Here is a 20765-nt window from a genome sequence, read left to right on the forward strand (position 1 = left end):
AAGAGTGTATGGTGAGAGAACTCGAAGGACAATTAAAATATTAAACTAACACAGTGGAGGGATTCGAGCGATAGAATGCATCAATAATTTTTGCTGTTGTGAATATTGGGTTTGTGACACATCAAATGCGAATATCGGTCTCCATAGTTGTTCTATCATTTTGGTTTATGTATTACTGAAAATGTAACCAATTTGATTATCTTCCCTCCTGTCGACGTTCGAGAGGGGCCTTTTACACAAATATCCAATGACCACAATCAAAGTCTAATTTTCACTGTTAGATTTATGCTATTCACACTTTCTAGGACGATATCCGACAGTACCATATATTGCGAAGATAGCCTCCATGAAATGATTAAAGAAACCCTGTGGCTCAATTTACTTGCAGTCGCTTTTACTGACTAGGATCAACACTGTGCTTTATTGTTTCTCATGCTTGGTTCCTGCTTAACACACCCTCATAACATTTTTCGGGTGATGATGTGGGACCATGACAGAGTTTGCCAGAATATTTTGTAAGCAATTATGTCATACACGAAAGTACACATGCATAGGTATACTTTTTTTCTCAGGCCAACAAAAATATGTACATATTTATGTAGCCCAAGAATGTGTAAAGATATCGGAGAATGGGTGATAACTGGATGGCGTTTGTGCAACTTGCATTGCGTTCGTCAAAAAGGACAACAAAACCAAAGGCGACAATAAGGACAACAACAGTGAAATGTGCAACAATAATTTACATATTCTCCAGCAAAAAATAAATGAAACAAAGAAACAAAATACAAAAACATATTTAGAACAATGAAATATATGCCAACATATACGGAGAAGAGAGTAACAGATTGACGTACGTAAATAGAAGCATACACGCTCACACAGCCATACTTATCCATACTTATCCAAGGCCTTGTTTTCTTCTTCACATATGCAAAATTCTTGCCATAGACAGTGAGTGAGCAGAAAATCACTAATTCACAAAGTAAGGCAAGATTTTCACCACGGCATCCATGGCCTCTAACACTCAACCAACTGCCGAGACATTTCGACAATAGGACACTATAACCTTCCCCCAACAAGAAAAGCCAAAGAATTCGACGGGAGAAGAGGATTAAAGTTCACTATGACAGTAAGGACTACTGTGACAATGACTACGACAAAGGCTACATAGACCTCATCCGCATTAGGCGCACAGTCTGTCAGCAGTCAGTATCACAAACAATAATAACAGCCCTAAGCATTGTTGTTGTTGTTGCAACAAGCAACAATTACAATGAATTCCCAGACTCAACACCGACAAAGTGAGTGTTGTGGAATACAACTCTGGCAGCTGTTCAACGCATTTCGTTGATATGCAACCGAAACTAAGCCCATATTCATTCCCCCATCCGTTCTATGGAACAGAGAGAAAAAAGGTAAACAAAACAATGGCATATCCTTGGATAATAAAGGGTGATTCTTTTGAGGTTAGGATTTTCATGCATTAGTATTTGACAGATCACGTGGGATTTCAGACATGGTGTCAAAGAGAAAGATGCTCAGTATGCTTTGACATTTCATCATGAATAGACTTACTAACGAGCAACGCTTGCAAATCATTGAATTTTATTACCAAAATCAGTGGCAGAAAATCCGCTTTTTTATCGACAAATTTTGTTCAGCGATGAGGCTCATTTCTGGTTGAATGGCTACGTAAATAAGCAAAATTGCCGCATTTGGAGTGAAGAGCAACCAGAAGCCGTTCAAGAACTGCCCATGCATCCCGAAAAATGCACTGTTTGGTGTGGTTTGTACGCTGGTGGAATCATTGGACCGTATTTTTTCAAAGATGCTGTTGGACGCAACGTTACGGTGAATGGCGATCGCTATCGTTCGATGCTAACAAACTTTTTGTTGCCAAAAATGGAAGAACTGAACTTGGTTGACATGTGGTTTCAACAAGATGGCGCTACATGCCACACAGCTCGCGATTCTATGGCCATTTTGAGGGAAAACTTCGGAGAACAATTCATCTCAAGAAATGGACCGGTAAGTTGGCCACCAAGATCATGCGATTTGACGCCTTTAGACTATTTTTTGTGGGGCTACGTCAAGTCTAAAGTCTACAGAAATAAGCCAGCAACTATTCCAGCTTTGGAAGACAACATTTCCGAAGAAATTCGGGCTATTCCGGCCGAAATGCTCGAAAAAGTTGCCCAAAATTGGACTTTCCGAATGGACCACCTAAGACGCAGCCGCGGTCAACATTTAAATGAAATTATCTTCAAAAAGTAAATGTCATGGACCAATCTAACGTTTCAAATAAAGAACCGATGAGATTTTGCAAATTTTATGCGTTTTTTTTTTTAAAAAAGTTATCAAGCTCTTAACAAATCACCCTTTATTCAAGTTCTAGGAATACTGCATAGAGCATTCATGTATCCATGAAAGCTTTCCCAAGATTTAAGTTTACGGCTTGGCTTGTTTACTTTGTCTAATTAAATGTAATTTCATACCATGTTAATCGAATACGGTGCACAGTAGTAATAGAGTTGGAAATTCGTCGAATTTTGATATTATATTTTGATGACAAACTAAAAATGGTAAATACTGGAAATCACAACAAAAACATTGTACCAGTTGCAGAAGGGGGAAAATGATATAAACATAACCATGCAGATTGATTGAAGATCCTTTCGAGGGCACTGCATATTTGTAGATTATGTTTTTGAATTAGTTGCATTCGTACTAAAGCTTAAAGGAAGATCATTTATGTGTGATTGGATATTTCCTAGATTCTAAAATTGAACGGTGACGGGTATATATACGAAACGTTACGTTGATTTGCAGAAAATTCGTTATATTAATGAAAAAATCGTTGTATTAACGAATTTGTTTCATTGGCTGACTTTTAACGACACATTTCGTTAATATAACGAAACTTTTTCTATTAGTGTAAGTGAACAACGTGTGAATGTATTGATAGTATTACTAATTTCGTTCTACATCTTACAACTTATGCCCAAAAAATCAAAAATTTATTTTTTCTGACTATATCACGAAATTAATTGATCCATTGAAATGTCTTCAATCACAAAAATGGTAATATCAATCACAGTTTTAATTGGGCATTAAAAAAAATACTTGATTAAAAATTAATTGATTTAATTTGTAAATTTCAATTAATAAAAACTTTCTTAACTGACTTAGTATCAACAAAATTTTAATGATATTTTAACTGAATTAGTCTTTCGAATTTGATTCAAAAAGTTAATTGTAGTAATTAATTTGTTAATTGAAAAAGATTTCAGCTTCAATCAATCTTTTAAATGGAACTATTTTGATGGTATTTTCTGAGAATGGAATATAAATAAATCGAGTTTGTACTGGAGATCATTTGTCTTATTTCCTTTAAAGTCACATGAGCCTATGTGAAACCAGCTAAGAATAATTTTGCCTCTGATTCATGGGAAATTTCTGCATTTATGATTCACTGGTACACACTGGAGACTGAATATGAATCAAAAGGCAGGGCTACACCCAGCGGACATACTGCGAGTAAGGCTAAGATTGTCACACTTCTTAAAGACCATGTCGATTTCTATATATTGTGAGTAACATATTAACATCGAAGGCGTCGATATAAGAATCTTCCTTTATGTTTTTACAACTGAATTTGTAGTCCCCGATTTTCCCCTAAAACCTATTATTACGCACACAGATATGCCAATCCTTCAAATTTTACGTGCTATAGTACAATTGCTTGAGCAGACACAAAAGAACCAAATGATTGCAGGGATTGAGTAGAGTACAACTTAAGTTTGTTTGCAAAACTTTCTTACAAGGGTTCCAAGATTTATGCGGCACCTCCAAGACACACGACGGCTTGTCTTTGTCTTTGGCCCCAAAGAATTGTGCTTCTATAGCGATATTTAAAAATAAGTCGTTTTCACATATTTACTTTGTATGTTCGTATGTGTGTTTTAATTTTTGTTTTTAATGACTCTCATGCAAACTCAGCAGAAAAAAATATGCAAGTGCTGTGGTCCCATCAAAAAACAAAAAAAAAGCGGCATGGGAGTGGTAACTCGTCTTATCTTTTCAACGATGAAAATTCAGAGATGGCCAAAACACCCAACCCCCCATGGAATAGTTGGCACTTTTTCCATATCGCCGGTAATTGTGTGTGCAAAGACATATGTATATGTGTATACACGCACACTTAAACACACACTAGCTCATGTTCTTACTAGTGGCAGTAACGGTACAAAACGGTACGAGACGTTGCAGTACCGGGTGTTGTACCATGGTTGGAATTCTCGCGTGCATAAATTTGAGAAATGAAAACAAACAAGAAGAGAACATGGAATTTATTAGCAAATGCCAACAAACGCATAATAGTTGAGAGTTGAATATGTGGAATGGTATGTGAAAATTTGCATATTTGCACATATTAACTCACACTCATACACTTTGTTAGAAATATACGATGGGGTTATATGTTTCTATTTTATTTTAGTTTTGGAAAAATTTATTTAGTTTAACATAAAAGTTTCATGTTTCTACGATTATCTCAAACAGTATGTTGTGTACAAAATAAATACGAGAAAAAATATTGACCTAAAATTAAATTTTCTTTATTTCAAGTATGTCTCAAAAACTAAAAGTGGGTATAAATTCCAATGAAAGTGCATGTTTGGGAATGGACGGTTGAAAACTGAAAAAGAAATTTTGGCTTTTTTAAATAAGAACACTGTGATAAATTAGGTTTTAAATTTAAATTCAAAGAATTTTTGAAATAATTTTCAATTATTTCAATGTGTAATTTTAGTTTTAGTTCATTATTTACTATTAGTTTTCAGTTTCAAATAGTATGTTATTTAAGTTTTACAATTAGATTTAACAATTATTTACAATGCAAGGTAGATTTAAGTTAACTTTAAGGAAATGGTGTAAATAAAGGTTGGTTTTCAATTTCAAATGTAATGTGCAATATAGATTTAAGTTGGAATTCAATTTACAATATACATTGAGGGATTTGTGCAATATAGTTTTAAGGCAAAATATTCAGTGCAATAAAATGTAACTTTGGTGCAATATATAATTAAGTTCAGATAATTTATGATGGGTGTATTTTGATTTTGTTGAGATCGTTTAGTTTTGTTGGTGGCCCGTCCTTTTATGTTGTAGGTTTGGGTTGAGGAGTCGATGGGATTTTTATATATGTCATTGATTGTTCACTGTGTTTACCTGGAAATATCTATGTTCTTTTAATTGTTCACTTTAATGTTTTATTTTAACTTGTATGTTTAATAATATTTCACTACACTTGACTTTCGCGGGGGCAGAAGGAGTCGCACGTATGTTTATTTATTCACGGCCGGTTCAAGACTGGTTCGTTGCCTTCTTGAGTCATGCTTAGCAGTATAAACAAAGCTTAGCGACAAAACTACAAGCATCGATCAAAGGGCAAACTTTCTAGGTAAACAAATAGAAAAACAAAAGGACACAACGATTAAAAATTATTTGTGCCGCTACGCACAGTGTTTCAAACTGGGTTCAAAGAAACTTTGAACATTCGAAACAGTGTAGCTTACTCGTACCTTACCTCCTCATCTCGCTTCCTGCGACGAGCTACTCACTGGTCCCACAAACACGTATCCCCAATCGGTCAGCTGGCGAAGACACGTCCTAAGACGGTTTCCACAACTCCATCTCTCCTGAGGTAGGCATATGGGCCAACCTCGACGTCAATAGATTCGTTCCCTGGGATCAATGTCGGCAAGAGGTCTGCATTCCATGGCGGCGGTGGGATCCTCAATTATTGGATCTGAGTAGGGTCGTCTTGGCAGGTTACTAAGGTCGATTTCGATTCGCAAAAAATATGTTGCCTTGGTGTTACACTACTTTTTCCCTCACTGTGTTTTCACCAAAGTACCATTCCACAGTTATTCTTAATTTATAATATTATAAGCGATACAGAATCCAAAATCTAGGACAGTGTCCTCCATATTTTGCAATCGATTTCGAGAATGTTGCACAATTTTTCCCAATCGAAATTGCCATAAGGTCTTCAATCGGCTACCATAGGTACGGCATCGCAACCGAATATTTCCAAACATGTGTCCATTTCGTCTTGTGGTTGGGATACGAAGCCTTGAGATTGTGGAGGCCGCAACTCTTGTTGACGTAGCTGCCTGGCACGCAGCCACCTCGCTCCCGATTCTCCAGTCCTCGCGGAACCGTGGGAATAAATTAACTACAACGGAAGAAAATAAAGCCAAAGAGGTAAAGATTTGTTAGCAAATGGAATAAATCTTAATTCTGTTCACACACGAGGTAGCTCAGTTTTCTTGAAAAGTACACTCAAAAAAAAAAAAAAAAGTGAAGTCTCTATTTCACTAAAGCCAATTTATTTTTGTTTTAGTTCATGGAATTATTATATATGGAGAAAGTTTCGTTTACTCTAATAATTTTTTGCGTACGTTAGTTAAATGAACTAAAAAACGGGAAAAATTTATACACAAATAAAGTAAAAAGTTTTACTAAATTCGTACTTCTCACAAAATAGTTCATTATTTCATTAAATTTGTAAATTTTACTACAAATGCATCCATCATGAACTTCGTATGTCACTAAAGACATTGTTGCAATTTTGAACTCCAATTTTTTCTTTCAAACTACAAAATTTTCTTTAACAAGTGAAACAAAAGAATTATGTGTAATAAATTTTCTGGAATTTGTCGAAAAATATTTACTTATTTTTGTGATATCGGCGTGATGTCAGCGTTTGTAATACTGTTTAGTTAAAATTTTCTAGAAATATTAAAAACTTTCTAAAATTAACTAAATATTTTCTTCCTGGTGTATTCACTGTTTTTTCAGTGTACCAAGTATACCGGTGTGAAATTAACTTTTTTCATGCGGCACCAATTTTCCACACCTTTGGATCTTTCCCATAGCTTTTAAACGGTCTGAAATTGTTTGTTGTGCAAAACTTGACATTGCTTCCATTTGCTTTTGACTCAAAGTGTCGCCTCAATCGAATTTGAACTTTTTTGGTGGTTTTCCACTTCTTCCCAGCAAAAACTACTATTACCAGGTATGAGTACAAGTATGAATGCGCCAAATTAGGTAACAACATCTTCGTACATATATCAGCAGTAATACTTTTACACGGGCAGGACATTGGAGAAAAGTGCTTTGGTGCGAGCATACCAAAAATAATAGCTTGACCATAAATATACACAAAAAATACGATTAAGTTGCAGTTCTCATATCTATTTATAGATTTTATTCCCTCTTATATTCGGTCTTTTTGTACCCTTTTCTCTCCCTCTGTTTATATTTATGGTACAATTTGTACTTTGAAAATCTCTATGATGCCAGGTGGAATCGAACTCAGACCTGTTGTTTTGTAATCCAATACATTATACCCTACTCCACGGCATGGATCCATTCAATGATGTAAATTTCCAATATTAGTTATGTACTACACAACTTAAGAAAACAAGGGTATATTTTATTGGCATTATCAATTAATATGTTGCAATTTTTTTCTCAAATTCTACTTAAAAAATGTCAAGAAAAAAAAAACGAATTTTCTAAAAAAATGCTTATTAATATTTAATAAGAATAAAAAACAAACAAAAAAATAATTTTTAAAATGGAGGTTCTCAGCAGGATTCGAACCCGGACATCATGATATGATTTTGATTACTGGTATTGATAAAAGGAATCATTTTGGTCTACATAGGTAAGTTATTATTTTTGAATCCCAGGTAATACTGCAAGTAGTAACTTATACATATATGTAGTTTATTTTTTGACCTACTTATATCTAAGGGCGTTTTCGTTTCGCAATAAATATGTTGCCCTGGTGTTACACTTTTCCCCTCATTGCATTTTCGCTCAAATAATAGTGTCATTCCAAAGTTATTGTTAATTCATAATATTGTGTGGGATAGAGGATCCAAAATTTATGACAGTGTCCTTTATTTTTGGTAATCAATTTCGAGAATGTTGCACCTTTTTTCCCAATCGAAATCACCATAAGGCTATGATCACACTAGGCAAATATGTGACCAAAATGAGTATCAAACATTTTTCCAGAAACATTTTCCAAATATCTGGATACGGTTTTTGGAAAATAACCCTGCCATGATGTTATATATTCAATATGAGCTCAAAATGATTGCTGTGGCGACGGATTCTTTTTCGATTTCTGTCAAATATTTGCCCAGTGTGACCATAGCATAAGTGTTTGCTATAATTTTTCTGTCTACAAAATCCCTCATAAGGGTTTCATGACTCTGCGCATGTGCAGCGTATGCTTCTGAGTATTATCAGCTCTAATTGTTTTATTATAGTTAGATAGAAGGCAAGTGGCAATTAATATCAAATTTTAAATGTAGACGATAAAAAAATCCTATGAAATGTAGAAGACCATTGTACAGTACTGTGTAGCGGGGATTTACCGATAATTTTACCCATTGGACCCACTCTAATACACTCCTCATATATGAGTTTTTGTTTTTTGTTAAGTGTGTTTTGTTTGTTGTAATTTGTTTGTGTGTGTGTGTGTGTATTCAAATTTAACTGCTGCCGAGAGAAGTTTATGCAAATTCTTTGTCTGAATGCACCCATTTACAAAGACGTCCTACATCCCCACTCCTAGCGACACCTAAACCAATCTTAGCGTTTTCGTTTGGGTTGCATGTTCAACGTAATTTTGAACAGAGTCTGCAAACCAAGTGGGGCATGCATAACACAAGCGTTGTTGTTGTTCTTGTCGTATTGCAAGAAAATTAGACATTTACATACGACAACATCCTTCTGCAGTTCTTCTCGTACATCGTTTTGGGTTTTGTTGCTGGTATTATTGTGAGCTTGCCGTCAGTTCACCTATCACTTCTTTTTTTGTTGTTTTTGTGGAAGACTGTTATTGAATGGGAGTTTGTATGTATGAGAGGGTCTTCTCTTTTTATGTTGGTATGTGTGAAAGTGTGAGTGTCATCATATCAGACATTTTTCCTATTCTATTCTTTAGCTTTGAATCATGAAGGTGTTGTTTGGTATATCCTTCACCACTACAGCGATAGAGGGTACTATAAGTGTGCGCATTTGTTTGTATCCCAGAGTAATTGACTCACAATTGATTTGAGGTAGGCTGCGTCCGACTTTGGCATTTTCGTGATGAACTTCAAATAATTTTCGAAGTTACCTCAAATTCACTACTTGGAAAGATAATCTGAATTTTTTTATTTTGATATTTAAAGTACAAACAGTCATGCCATGAGGGATGAATCCTTGGCATTACTCAAACCAATGAGTGCAGCTTGGTTCTATTTTCAATTCATTTATTTTATTTGAGTTTTCAGTACAACAAGATAAAATTTTATAAATTTAGCACCAAATTTACATTATTAGAAATCAAAAAATGTTTATCTGTTCAACTCATATTAATAACATTTTAAAAATATGGTATATGAATAAATTATGAAATTAAAAAAAGGAGATATATGTGTACATAATTTTAATGATTTTAATATATGACTTTCCTGAAAATTATTGAACTCTGTTAATAGAAAACATCACGATAGGTTGTAGGTTTTTTTCTTTCTTTTTTCTTTAAGCTATAATTATTTGATAAACATTTTTTTTTAATTGCTCCTAAAGCCGTGATACACAGTTTTAGACTCTATTTATAAAAATATTTCCTCGAACAAAAAATATATTGAGAAAATTCTTTTTGATCAAAATCCTAGGCTTTGCTAACATTTAAGGCTAAAGGTGGGTATTAAGTTCGAGTTTAGCCGCTAAAATCGTCATTTTTTCACGATTACTTTTCTTTAATCCATTTTAAGGAATACAAACTTTGTGAAAATTTGCTTTGGGATATTCCCCATCAAGTTATAAGAAATCTGCAACAAATATGTATAATTTTATGACTTTTTTTTACTGTTTTAGTTTTCACTTTGGTGAAAATTAGCGACTAAACTCGAACTTAATACTCACCTTAAGTTAGGTTAAGTTATTCCATTCAGTCCATTGAGATACCTCAATAACTAAAGCCACTATTGCATATACAATTTTTCACAGCTGAACCCACCAACCTGTTCGAAAAAACATTAGCAGCCTCCTTACTACCAAATGAATGGATAGTTATGTTCCATAGATTTGCATAAAATACAATTAAAGATACTAAATAAATACTGGCATACAATTTAGGGAAGGGTGTTATGCAGTCTACATCTTCCGATTTTTGATTTTCTTAACTTGTTTCATTTTTTTGGTGCTGTCAGCTATTCTTGTATGGTTGCTCGAATGTGAAAGTTGTCCTGACACATAGCTTTTGTTCTAGAAATGACTTTTAATGCGACAAAAGAAGACATTCAAGTTATTTACTTTTCTTCTCACTTCCGTTTCCGTATCTATGTCATTGTTTCTTTGTATATGCGTAGCAAATGCAGCAAATACACTCCAAAAAATACAATGGCGTAATATTGTAAGCTTAAAAATTTATTAACATTTTGATTTATTTTCTTTGGTAGTTTGTAACATACTTTTATCAATAAATCATTGCCCTGAGACTAATTATAAAATTAATTTTATTTTTTTTATCTTGAGAAATATAAAAAAAAACAACAAAAATGTAAAATTCGACTCTCATCTAAATATATTTATATCTCCGTCTGTAGACAATAATTTATCTCTATCCATGTTTCTGTTTTTTTTTTTATTTCAGACCATACTTTAGTCACACATCATTGTCATTTCTCTGTAGATATATAAAAACCTCTCAGCCATGAAACAGGGTGACAAAAAGAGACACTAGGAAACTTTAAGAAAAACATTACAAATTTATGGCCTCTGTCATTGGTTGCTGCAAAAAGTTGAGATTTTCCACCGACATTTATGCAGTACGAGGACAAACAATGTCTGTTACCTTATTTGTCACAAATTACCTGAAGATGCAGGTGATGTATGACACAGTTTGCTTGTTAAACCGCAAACCTACAATTGCAACACTTGTGTGAATAACTAACAAGGATTCAAAGGATGTTTGTTACTTTCATAATATTTATGTTAAGATTATTCAGACTGTGCTCGAGGCTAAAATGAATAACTAAAGATGAAGTAGTAAGAGAACCAGGTTTTTGGAAATCGGCTATGTATGGTTATTAATTTATGTTAAATAAAGGCGGTATTCGTAAGTCTTTGAACTGATATGTAAGGAGATAATGAAACAAACGTTAACTGAGGCATATTTTAATAGAATAACAATATATGCGTTTTTATTGGATATAACATTTGTATGCACTATATAAAACACGTTGTTAAGCTATTTCATCCACTGCAGATCTTCCCTTATTATCTTCAACGAATCTTTATGAAGCCTCATTTCACGATAGCATTTGATTGTGTTGAATTTGCTCAATAAGAATGATAAGATTTTTTGGACCTAACATATTTTTATCTCTTTGCTGATAAGCAATCTCGTTGAGAGGTATGCCACATGCCTAATCCTTGTACAATGTATTTGAGTACCACAAATAAAAACAAGTATATAGGGCTGTAAGTTCGGCCAGGCCGATTCTTATGTACCTTCCACCATGGATTGCGTAGAAACTTCTACGAAAGAATGTCATCCACAATCAAATTACTTGGGTTGTGGTATCTTAAAACTTCTTAACATCGTTTTCTAAATTGTGAGTTAGTCCAGACGTGGTATATATTAGACAAAAAAGTTATGTATAGGCATTGGCGGAGCTAGAAATATTCTCTGGGGGGGCATAGCCCCCCCCAGACACCCCTCAAAATTTTGTCGAAATTTCCGAAGCGATAAATTACGCCTATTGATAAAACTATACATCCTCAATTTTATTGCGGTGTTAAAGGCAATATGCAGCAAAATCAATCAAAAACAAAAAAACTCAATCACAAAAATTAGTTGTATCAATTAATTTTTTAATTGGCTTTGATGATTGATACTATAATTTTTTTTTGATTGAATACATTTCAATTAAAAACAAGTAAGTAAAGTCTAAAGTCGGGCGGAGCCGACTATATTATACCCTTCACCACTATGTAGACAAACATTTGTGTTACCATCTCAACTACTTAAAATTTGCTGGGAGCTATATAAAGGTTTGCATTTCCAGATACAAATACTTTTAATGGAAACTATTTTTTGTACTTCTACAAAAACTCTAGAATTAAAATTTAAATCGGCTAACGCCCTGGGATGATACACAATGTTAGTAAAAAAATATGGGAAATATGAAGCGAGAGAAATTTTAATGCAATTGTACAAAAGAGATTTATGATTTTTCAGGCGATACATATGTATTCGAGATATAGGACAATTAGAGTAATATTTACAATTTTTGCTACTCAGCAGTGGCGATTTTACAAGGATATTGGTTAGATCTCGCCAAGATATGTGTAGGGCGACTTGGAGCCTTATTTAAAACTCATCCGTTCTGTGGAAATTTTGGCATTGCAGTGTGTAGGATATGGCTAAGATATGGGGAAATCATCACAGAATTTTGTGTAAACTGTGAGAATTTTGGCCATATTTGTATTCTCTGTGGAAACTATCCAGTCAATTGGAGGAAAATCCCATTGAAAATGGGTCTAAAATATGAAACAGTCGACCATATTTCCCCAACTCTGGTGTACGTATATATGGGAGCTATATACAATCTGAACCAATTTTGACTAAATTTGACATGCATAGTTAGAATAATAATTCTGCTATCTATGCGAAATTTCACGTAAATGGGAGTATAACTTTGGGCCCCCTGGTCATATGAGTGCAAATCGGACGGGAGATATATATGGGAGCCATATCTAAATCTGAATCGATTTCAACCAAATTTGGCACAATTACCTATACTACTAAACGTACTCCTTGTGCGAAATTTGAAGCAAATCACGGCAAAACCCTGGATTTTGAGGCCATATAAGTTCAAATCGGACGAAAGATATATATGGGAGCTATATCTAAATTTGAACCGATTTCAATCAAGTGTACCAAGCATTGGTAGAATGCCAATTCTACCCTCTGTGCAAAATTTCATGAAGATCGGTAGTAAACTTTGGGCTCTGTGGTCATATGAGTCTAAATCGGACGAAAGATATATATGGTAGCTATATCTAAATCTGAACCGATTTGGCTGATATTTTGCAAGATTTGCGAGATTCATTAAATATTTGGATGTACGGTATTTCAAGAAAATCGGTTGATAAACACGCTAACTATGACCACATCGTAGATAATTATATATGGCAGCTATATCTAAATCTGAACCGATTTTTTCCAAAACCAATAGCAATTGTCTCTGTCTCAAGAAACGGCCCTATGCCAAATTTCAGGACGATCGGACTTAAATTGCGAGCAGTACTTTGTGCACAAAATTACATATACAGACAGACGGACGGACAGACAGACAGACAGACGGACATCGCTAAATCGACTCAGATTTTAATTCTTACCCGATCGGTATACTAAAAGATGGGTCTATGACCACTATTTCTTGGCGTTATATACAAATGCACAAACTTATTATACCCTGTACCACAGTAGTGGTGAAGGGTATAATTAATTAGATCAATTAATTTCATGGTTGAAGACAAAAAATATTTTATTGTGTGTGGGAGCCGGTTCCACGACACCGCTATAAATAATCAAATAGCAACTTACCATTATTTAATATAACAAAAAATAAAAGCATTGCTTTAAGTATGTGTTTGAAAAATATTTTATTTAAAATGTGTGTTTTAAAACAGGACTAGAAATCATAAAGCAAAACATAAACTTAACATATTCATCGTGTATAAAAAATACTAAGAATAAAAAATTAAATAAAAGGCAAAAAATAAATTGAATATTATAAAACGTCTATCTTCGATTAGTTTTTAAAAATTCTCTGAGAACAGAACTGTCGAGAGCAGCGGTGCCAACTCTGTGGATTTTTCGTGATTTTGACGATTTTAGATGGTAAATTGGGCATGTGACGATTTTTGATTTTAATCAACGTAGTTATAAATTGACTATTTTTGAAAATGTGCGTCTCAAGTTTCCTTTTAGTGTTTTTATTACGTGTTTTTAGTTGTAATGTAAATATCAATACTAAAAAATATGCTTAACATACTCTCTCTGCCACAATCTTAATTGGATTAAACACATCGCAAAGCTTGAATTGAAATATAAAACAACTGTAGCTTTGATTATTCTGGGGGGCAAGAACTATTCTGGGGGGGGGGGGGGGGGGGGCATAATTACGAATCGGTATGGACTTTTTGCACGATACGTAGAGAGCCAGAATTGAAATATGGGGGTCGTTTATGTGGGAGCTATATACAATTATGAACTTGATATGGACCAATTTTTGTGTGATTGTGGATCGATTTATCTGAGGGCTATATATAACTATAGACCGATATGGACCTAGTAAGGCATGGTTGTTAACGGCCATATATGTTACTAGCACAATGTACCAAATTTCAACTGACTCGGATGAAATTTGCTCCTCCAAGAGGCTCCAAAACTAAATCTCGGGATCGGTTTATATGGGGGCTATGTATGATTATGGACTGATATGGACCACTTTTGGCATGGTTGTTATATATCATATACTACCACCACGTACCAAATTTCAACCAGATCGGATGAATTTTGCTTCTCCATAAGGCACCGGAGGTCAAATCTGGGTATCGGTTTATATGGGAACTATATATAATTATGGACTGATATGAACCAATTCCTGCATGGTTGATGGATACAATATACTTACATCACGTACCAAATTTTAAACGAATCGGATGAATTTTGCTCTTCCAAGGGGCTCCTGAGGTCAAATCTGGGGATCGGTTTATATGGGGCTTATATATAATTATGGACCGATTTCGACCAATTTTTGCATGGTAATTAGAGACCATATACTTACACCATGTATCCGGATAGGATGAAATTTGTTTCTCTCAGAGGCTCCGCAAGCCAACTCGGGGGATCGGTTTATATGGGGGCTACATATAAACCGATGTGGACCAATTTTTGCATGGTTATTAGAGACCATATACTTACACCATGTACCAAATTTCAGCCGGATCGGATGAAATTTGTTTCTCTTAGAGGCTCCGCAAACCAAATCGGGGGATCGGTTTATATGGGGGCTATATAATTATGGACCGATATGGACCAATTTTTGCATGGTTGTTAGAGACCATATACTAACACCATGTACCAAATTTCAACCGGTTCGGATGAAATTTGTTTCTCTTAGAGGCTCCGCAAGCCAAATTTGGGAGTCCGTTTATATGGGGGCTATACGTAAAAGTGGACCGATATTGCCCATTTGCAATACCATCCGACCTACATCAATAACAACTACTTGTGCCAAGTTTCAAGTCAATAGCTTGTTCCGTTCGGAAGATAGCGTGATTTCAACAGACGGACGGACGGATACTTTATGGCGTCTTAGAGCAATACTTCGATGTGTTACAAACGGAATGTCAAAGTTAATATACCCCCATTCTATGGTGGAGGGTATAAAAAATTGTGAATAGCATAATCCAAAATTTATAGTAATTAAAAAGTATAGTAATTAAAAAAAAAAGTAATATCTGCCTGGGCTCGAACCCAGACCACGAGATGTGACGTAGATTGTTAATCGCGTGTTCTACATGGTAGTACTTATGGAAAAATATTGGTGACCGAAAGCATTCGTTGACAGTAAGTCATTATTTCCTAGCAGAAGGTATTGCCAGGGATAGTGCAGATACGAATAACACTGTTTTTCATTTGTTTCGGTGTAAAACTTATATGTATGCTTGGAACTCAAATTTTTAACTAATTATTTTTAAGGGCAAGCATATAATGTTCATAAACTACCATAACATGTTTGCGACATATGTATATGTTAATATGTTAGAACATATTATGTTAGAGACATAACATTTTTTTTAAATATGTGTGGATGGGTGTAAAAATTATATGTTTGGAAATCAAATTTTAATATATTAGGGATATTAGGGTTTGTATAAAGCCTGACTTCTTCTAACACTGATTTTATGTGTAGAAGCTGTTCAGAAAAAAGTTTCACTGGTGTCTATCTAATCACTGCAAATCTCTCCAATATTACCAGGTGACGTTTTCTCGATTCACACCTGCTATTTATTTTGGTTAATTTATCCAATAAGATGAATCTAAAATAGTTTTACCTCAATATGTAATCGCACTAGGAAATTTTTGTTATTATTTATGCATTAGAAATTGGAATTTGGAATTTCACTTATATTTGATTTTTTTTATTTAAACAGCTAATGCCAGTACTGATCACATTTGTTCCAGATAAACAAGTACTGTGTTTTCTCGCGACTTGGTTATCCAGCACTAAAATAAAACATGTCCATATTTTCCTTTGTTTATTGTTTATATTATGGTATGGTATTCAAATTCCACCCCGTTATTAATTCTTTAGGTGTTTTTTTGTATTATTATTAGTTTTTGGTTTTAGACCAGGTTAAAAGAATTTCATCCATACTCCATTATAAGGGAGTAAATGGAAATATTATTTATAAGAAATTCTTCCCATGAATGTTTCGAACATTCTTATCGCATTTTTTCCTCGCAAAATTGTATACATGTGCATTACCCTCATCTAGTTATTTGATTTCCTTTAAGCCAATCATATTCTCTAGACATTTCTTTTTGGTCACTCTGGCATTCTTCGACGGAATAAGTGATAATAATTGAATTTGCATTTATTTGACACTTGGACACATGAATCCTGAATGAATGGCTATGGCCACTGTTTGATACTGGAGAAGTGTAATCATATTCAACTGTTCCAAGTGATGTGGGGTATGTACGGAGATTCCTTCAATTGGTTTTTGTGTAACATGTTGTACATACAAATCATGTGATTAGAATTTGAGATGGTCTCTAAGGGGTTAGGGGGGACATGGCAGTAACGAAATTCACTTCAAAAACAGATATCATCGAATTTAATGTGGTTAGTCAGTCGGTTAGTTGGTCGCTCTATTGCTTGTAAATGCTGATGGCGTAGTCTCATTTATACGAGGATCACTGTAAAAGCTTTGAGAGTTTACCGTCGGTGTCGGTAAGTGGCAATGGGCCAAGATTTGGGGTAATATCAAAATGTCGGATTTGGGAAGATACCTAACCATGACTTCTGAATCGGATTCTTCGTCAGAATTTTGAGTCGTATCCTCAGATAGTTATTTCAATAAGTTTTAATGTGACGTAAAAATTGTAGATAACTGATTGAAGGAGCACGAAATAGCGAATATAGTTGGAGTAGTTTATACCCTGCACATAACTTTGGGCATAAGAAAGCTATCAGCACGATGGATACCGTGGACAACAAACGCCGTCCATTCTCAAAGTCTGATATATGAGCTATGATCCTCTTCCATCAAATCCCACAGATATAATCTAAAAGGGAATGTAAGTTGCATTCAAACAGAAAACAGTTTGAAGTGTTGGCCATCATTTTTGTGCTTATAAATCGTAGTACAGATCGAGAAATGTAATACTGGGTTAAATTATTCTGCCAATTCGATTTAATTCTGGATTTAACAAAAGCCGTGTCGCTTGTCGAAGAAACAATCACCAGCTAACAAATGCTGCGTGTTCTTATGATTTGGCATAGTATAATTTATTTTGTTTCTTCAAACTAAAAACGCTGAATCAATCCAAACAGAAGGTAAGTGACGACAATTTTATTGCGCTATTCTATTATTGCACTATCGAGTTGTAATGAGACTAAGTTGAGTTTTTTCTGACCTCCCTTTTATTAGGTTATATTCATTTCATCTTAGATGGGTATTAAATGGAAGCACCCTTCCTCTAAAATAAGTTTGATATGATAACCGTCGACATGTAAACTAAAGGCCAATCATATCATACGAATGCAATAAATTATCATTATCTATACAACGAATTATCATTACCAGTACCACAAATTATAATTTCGTATTTCCATCGCCGTGGTTAACAACCATTTAAGTGAAATATGAGAAAACTGAATGGTGAAACCTTGTAACGCGTCTTATTTATACCATGGAAGTTTAAGCCAAATCTATCCCTTCAACTCTGACCTCGTATACGATGACCTGAATGTTCATGTAGGATTATAAACATGTCTCCTGTAACATGAGTTAATGTTATATCCTTCAACGGTTTCAATGGTGCATAGAAATGGACATAATCTCAAAATTGGAACATTCCTTTAAGTACCCGGATTGTGTGGAAAACGTTGACCAAGGGAAGATATTCGACAATTATGAGCTGACCACGAACGCGTAAAGTCATGCTGTGTTAAGGCGCTTAAATGCTTTGGGCGGTCTCTCTATTTCTCTCAAATAGCTACCGCCTATACCCACACACACACACATGCATAGTACTCTCCATTTGTATGATAATCCCTTGAAGGCATTTGAAACATGCCTTCAAGTCTTCTTAGAGTCGTATGGGAACTTTTCTATCCCCTCCCAATTATTCCCATTCTAGGACATACCAAAATGTTGCCAGTTCCTAATTGAGAGTCAAGTTACATACTTGCAAGGCGATAATACTTTTGTCGTTCTGGTTCCCGTTTCCTTCTCCCGTTATTGCTGTTGTCATTGTTGTTGTTTTTAGCCTGAGTCGTCGCCTTCCATTTCCTTTGTGGTAGCTAACAATTTGCACTAAACGTTGCCATTACGAAATTCGTGTTCGGTATATCAGATTGTATTTTTTTTTTTTTGTAAAAGATGAATTCTCCTTAGCAGTGACGGGGTTTTCATTTTGGTCATAGAAGAGGAAAGGAACCAGGAACAACGATTGGCTCTCAATTTTATCCTATGAGTAAAATTACATGCAAATCGACGTAACCTTCATTTTAATTACACAACTGTGTCGTCAGCTTGACGAACATTGTTAAGTCGACTCAGGAACCCAGTCGTCGCCTCAATGAGGTAACGCCTCCTTTTAGGTTTATGCTGCCGAGAGAAAGTTCCGGGACAATATCAGCGCAGCTTTATACCCACTGCTCGAGATGCCCAGGAAAGGCCTAACGTTAGAAAGTTGACGAACACAACTTTGGCTCAGGCACAGATATGAACTGGGCTGAAGATATTAGCCCAGATTTCTCAATATTTTTTTGGGATTCATTCCAATACGCAACATCTGAAAAAGGGGTATAGTGGACATTGATTCGAGACAAAGAATTGCAATTTCCACTACATGCCGGCGTAATTGTGATAATGGGCGAACAAAGAATCTGTAGAGTATCTCTAAAACAATTGACATTGGCATGCAGTGTCAGTTGTAACTCGAATGAAAGGTAGCGTAATTAACATACAAACTTGTCAGTACGCTGTCTTCAGAATTACTGCAGAATGTCTCCGCAGGACTCACTTAGATTTTGTTATATGAAGATCAAGCACTTTATGTTTGACCTATATTTGATATATATATATAGGGAACAAATGAGCAACGCATATCGCCGCCACAGTGAACTACTGCCTCCTTTCAGGCTCTTGATGCTGAGAGGAAGATCATGAAACGCCAACTGCTGCATTGGTGCCCATCGCTTCATACCCTCTACTTGACTTGCTTAGGTTAGTACTAGCACCACGTTGTCGCACTGAGACCATAGAACTGAATACAAACGAATAGGCCCAGGCAAAGTAGTATGGGCATACCGGAGTTGAATGCCGCCAGGATTTATAAATATTTCCTGGGACTCTCTCTCTCTCTCTCTGATACCCAATATCTGAAAAAAAGGTCGAATTACAATTGAAGCAGCGGTCAGATTTGGTGGTATTGCCACTGCTAATTGTAGTAAGTTCCCAGATACGAGCAATTTGCTCAAGTCACTTGGCGTGTGGCAGCATTGGCGTGTGAACAAAGAATTGTCCGGTCACTGGCACTGAGTTATGCAGTGCCAGTGTAGACTCTAAAGACAAGCGACTTACAGAATGCCATCATGAGAAATGCTCCGAATGTCTCCGCAGCACTTAAGCGCAGACCAAGCTCTTTACATTTGGCCAAGATATTATTCCGCAAAAAAACCACCACTCTTTTTAGAAGAGGTTCTAAATCAGTACTAGTCTGAATAAAATTCACCATATGAAGATGCTGCAGTTGAAGAAGTGAAAAGATATAAGGATTACCTCCCACCCCAGGTCGGAAAAATGCTGCCGCCTCAAGTTCATTTATCCATACTTAGTAATGACGTGAAAAGCGTTATCTGATCTTTTATGGCCATCATCCATCTTAATCTTACTTGATCTGGATACAAGTTATCAAACCCATAGCAAAACAACTAAATAGATGATACGATTCACGATTTAATAACAACCTGAGAAGTTTTCTTGGTTCCATCTGGATCGATGGCCCCTTAAAATCATTAGGTCATACTAGACTTTGTCCTTGATCCAAAAATAACATCGCAGTCTCCACCGCTTAATAGACCTTACCTAATTTTTTTGGGTTAAGTTTAGTGTTGCAGGTCAAGAAAACCTGATGCCTTCTTTGACTACGACCATGGTGGTCATAACAATAACAAGTTCACTTTGGATGTCATCGTCCAAACCACGCGCGCACTCACACAAACAAATGGACGGACGGACGAAACACAATTGACAGCTTGTATCGATATTCCTCTTTTTTTCTTGCTTTCATTCTTTCGATGAGTTTCATTGTAACAACTGCCAAATTTTACAGTTGTTGCACGTGAGGCCAATATGAAATTGCCAAAAGAAACTATGGG

This window comes from Haematobia irritans, chromosome 2 (assembly GCF_050003625.1).
Source record: "Haematobia irritans isolate KBUSLIRL chromosome 2, ASM5000362v1, whole genome shotgun sequence".
In the NCBI taxonomy this organism is placed as follows: Eukaryota; Metazoa; Arthropoda; class Insecta; order Diptera; family Muscidae; genus Haematobia; species Haematobia irritans.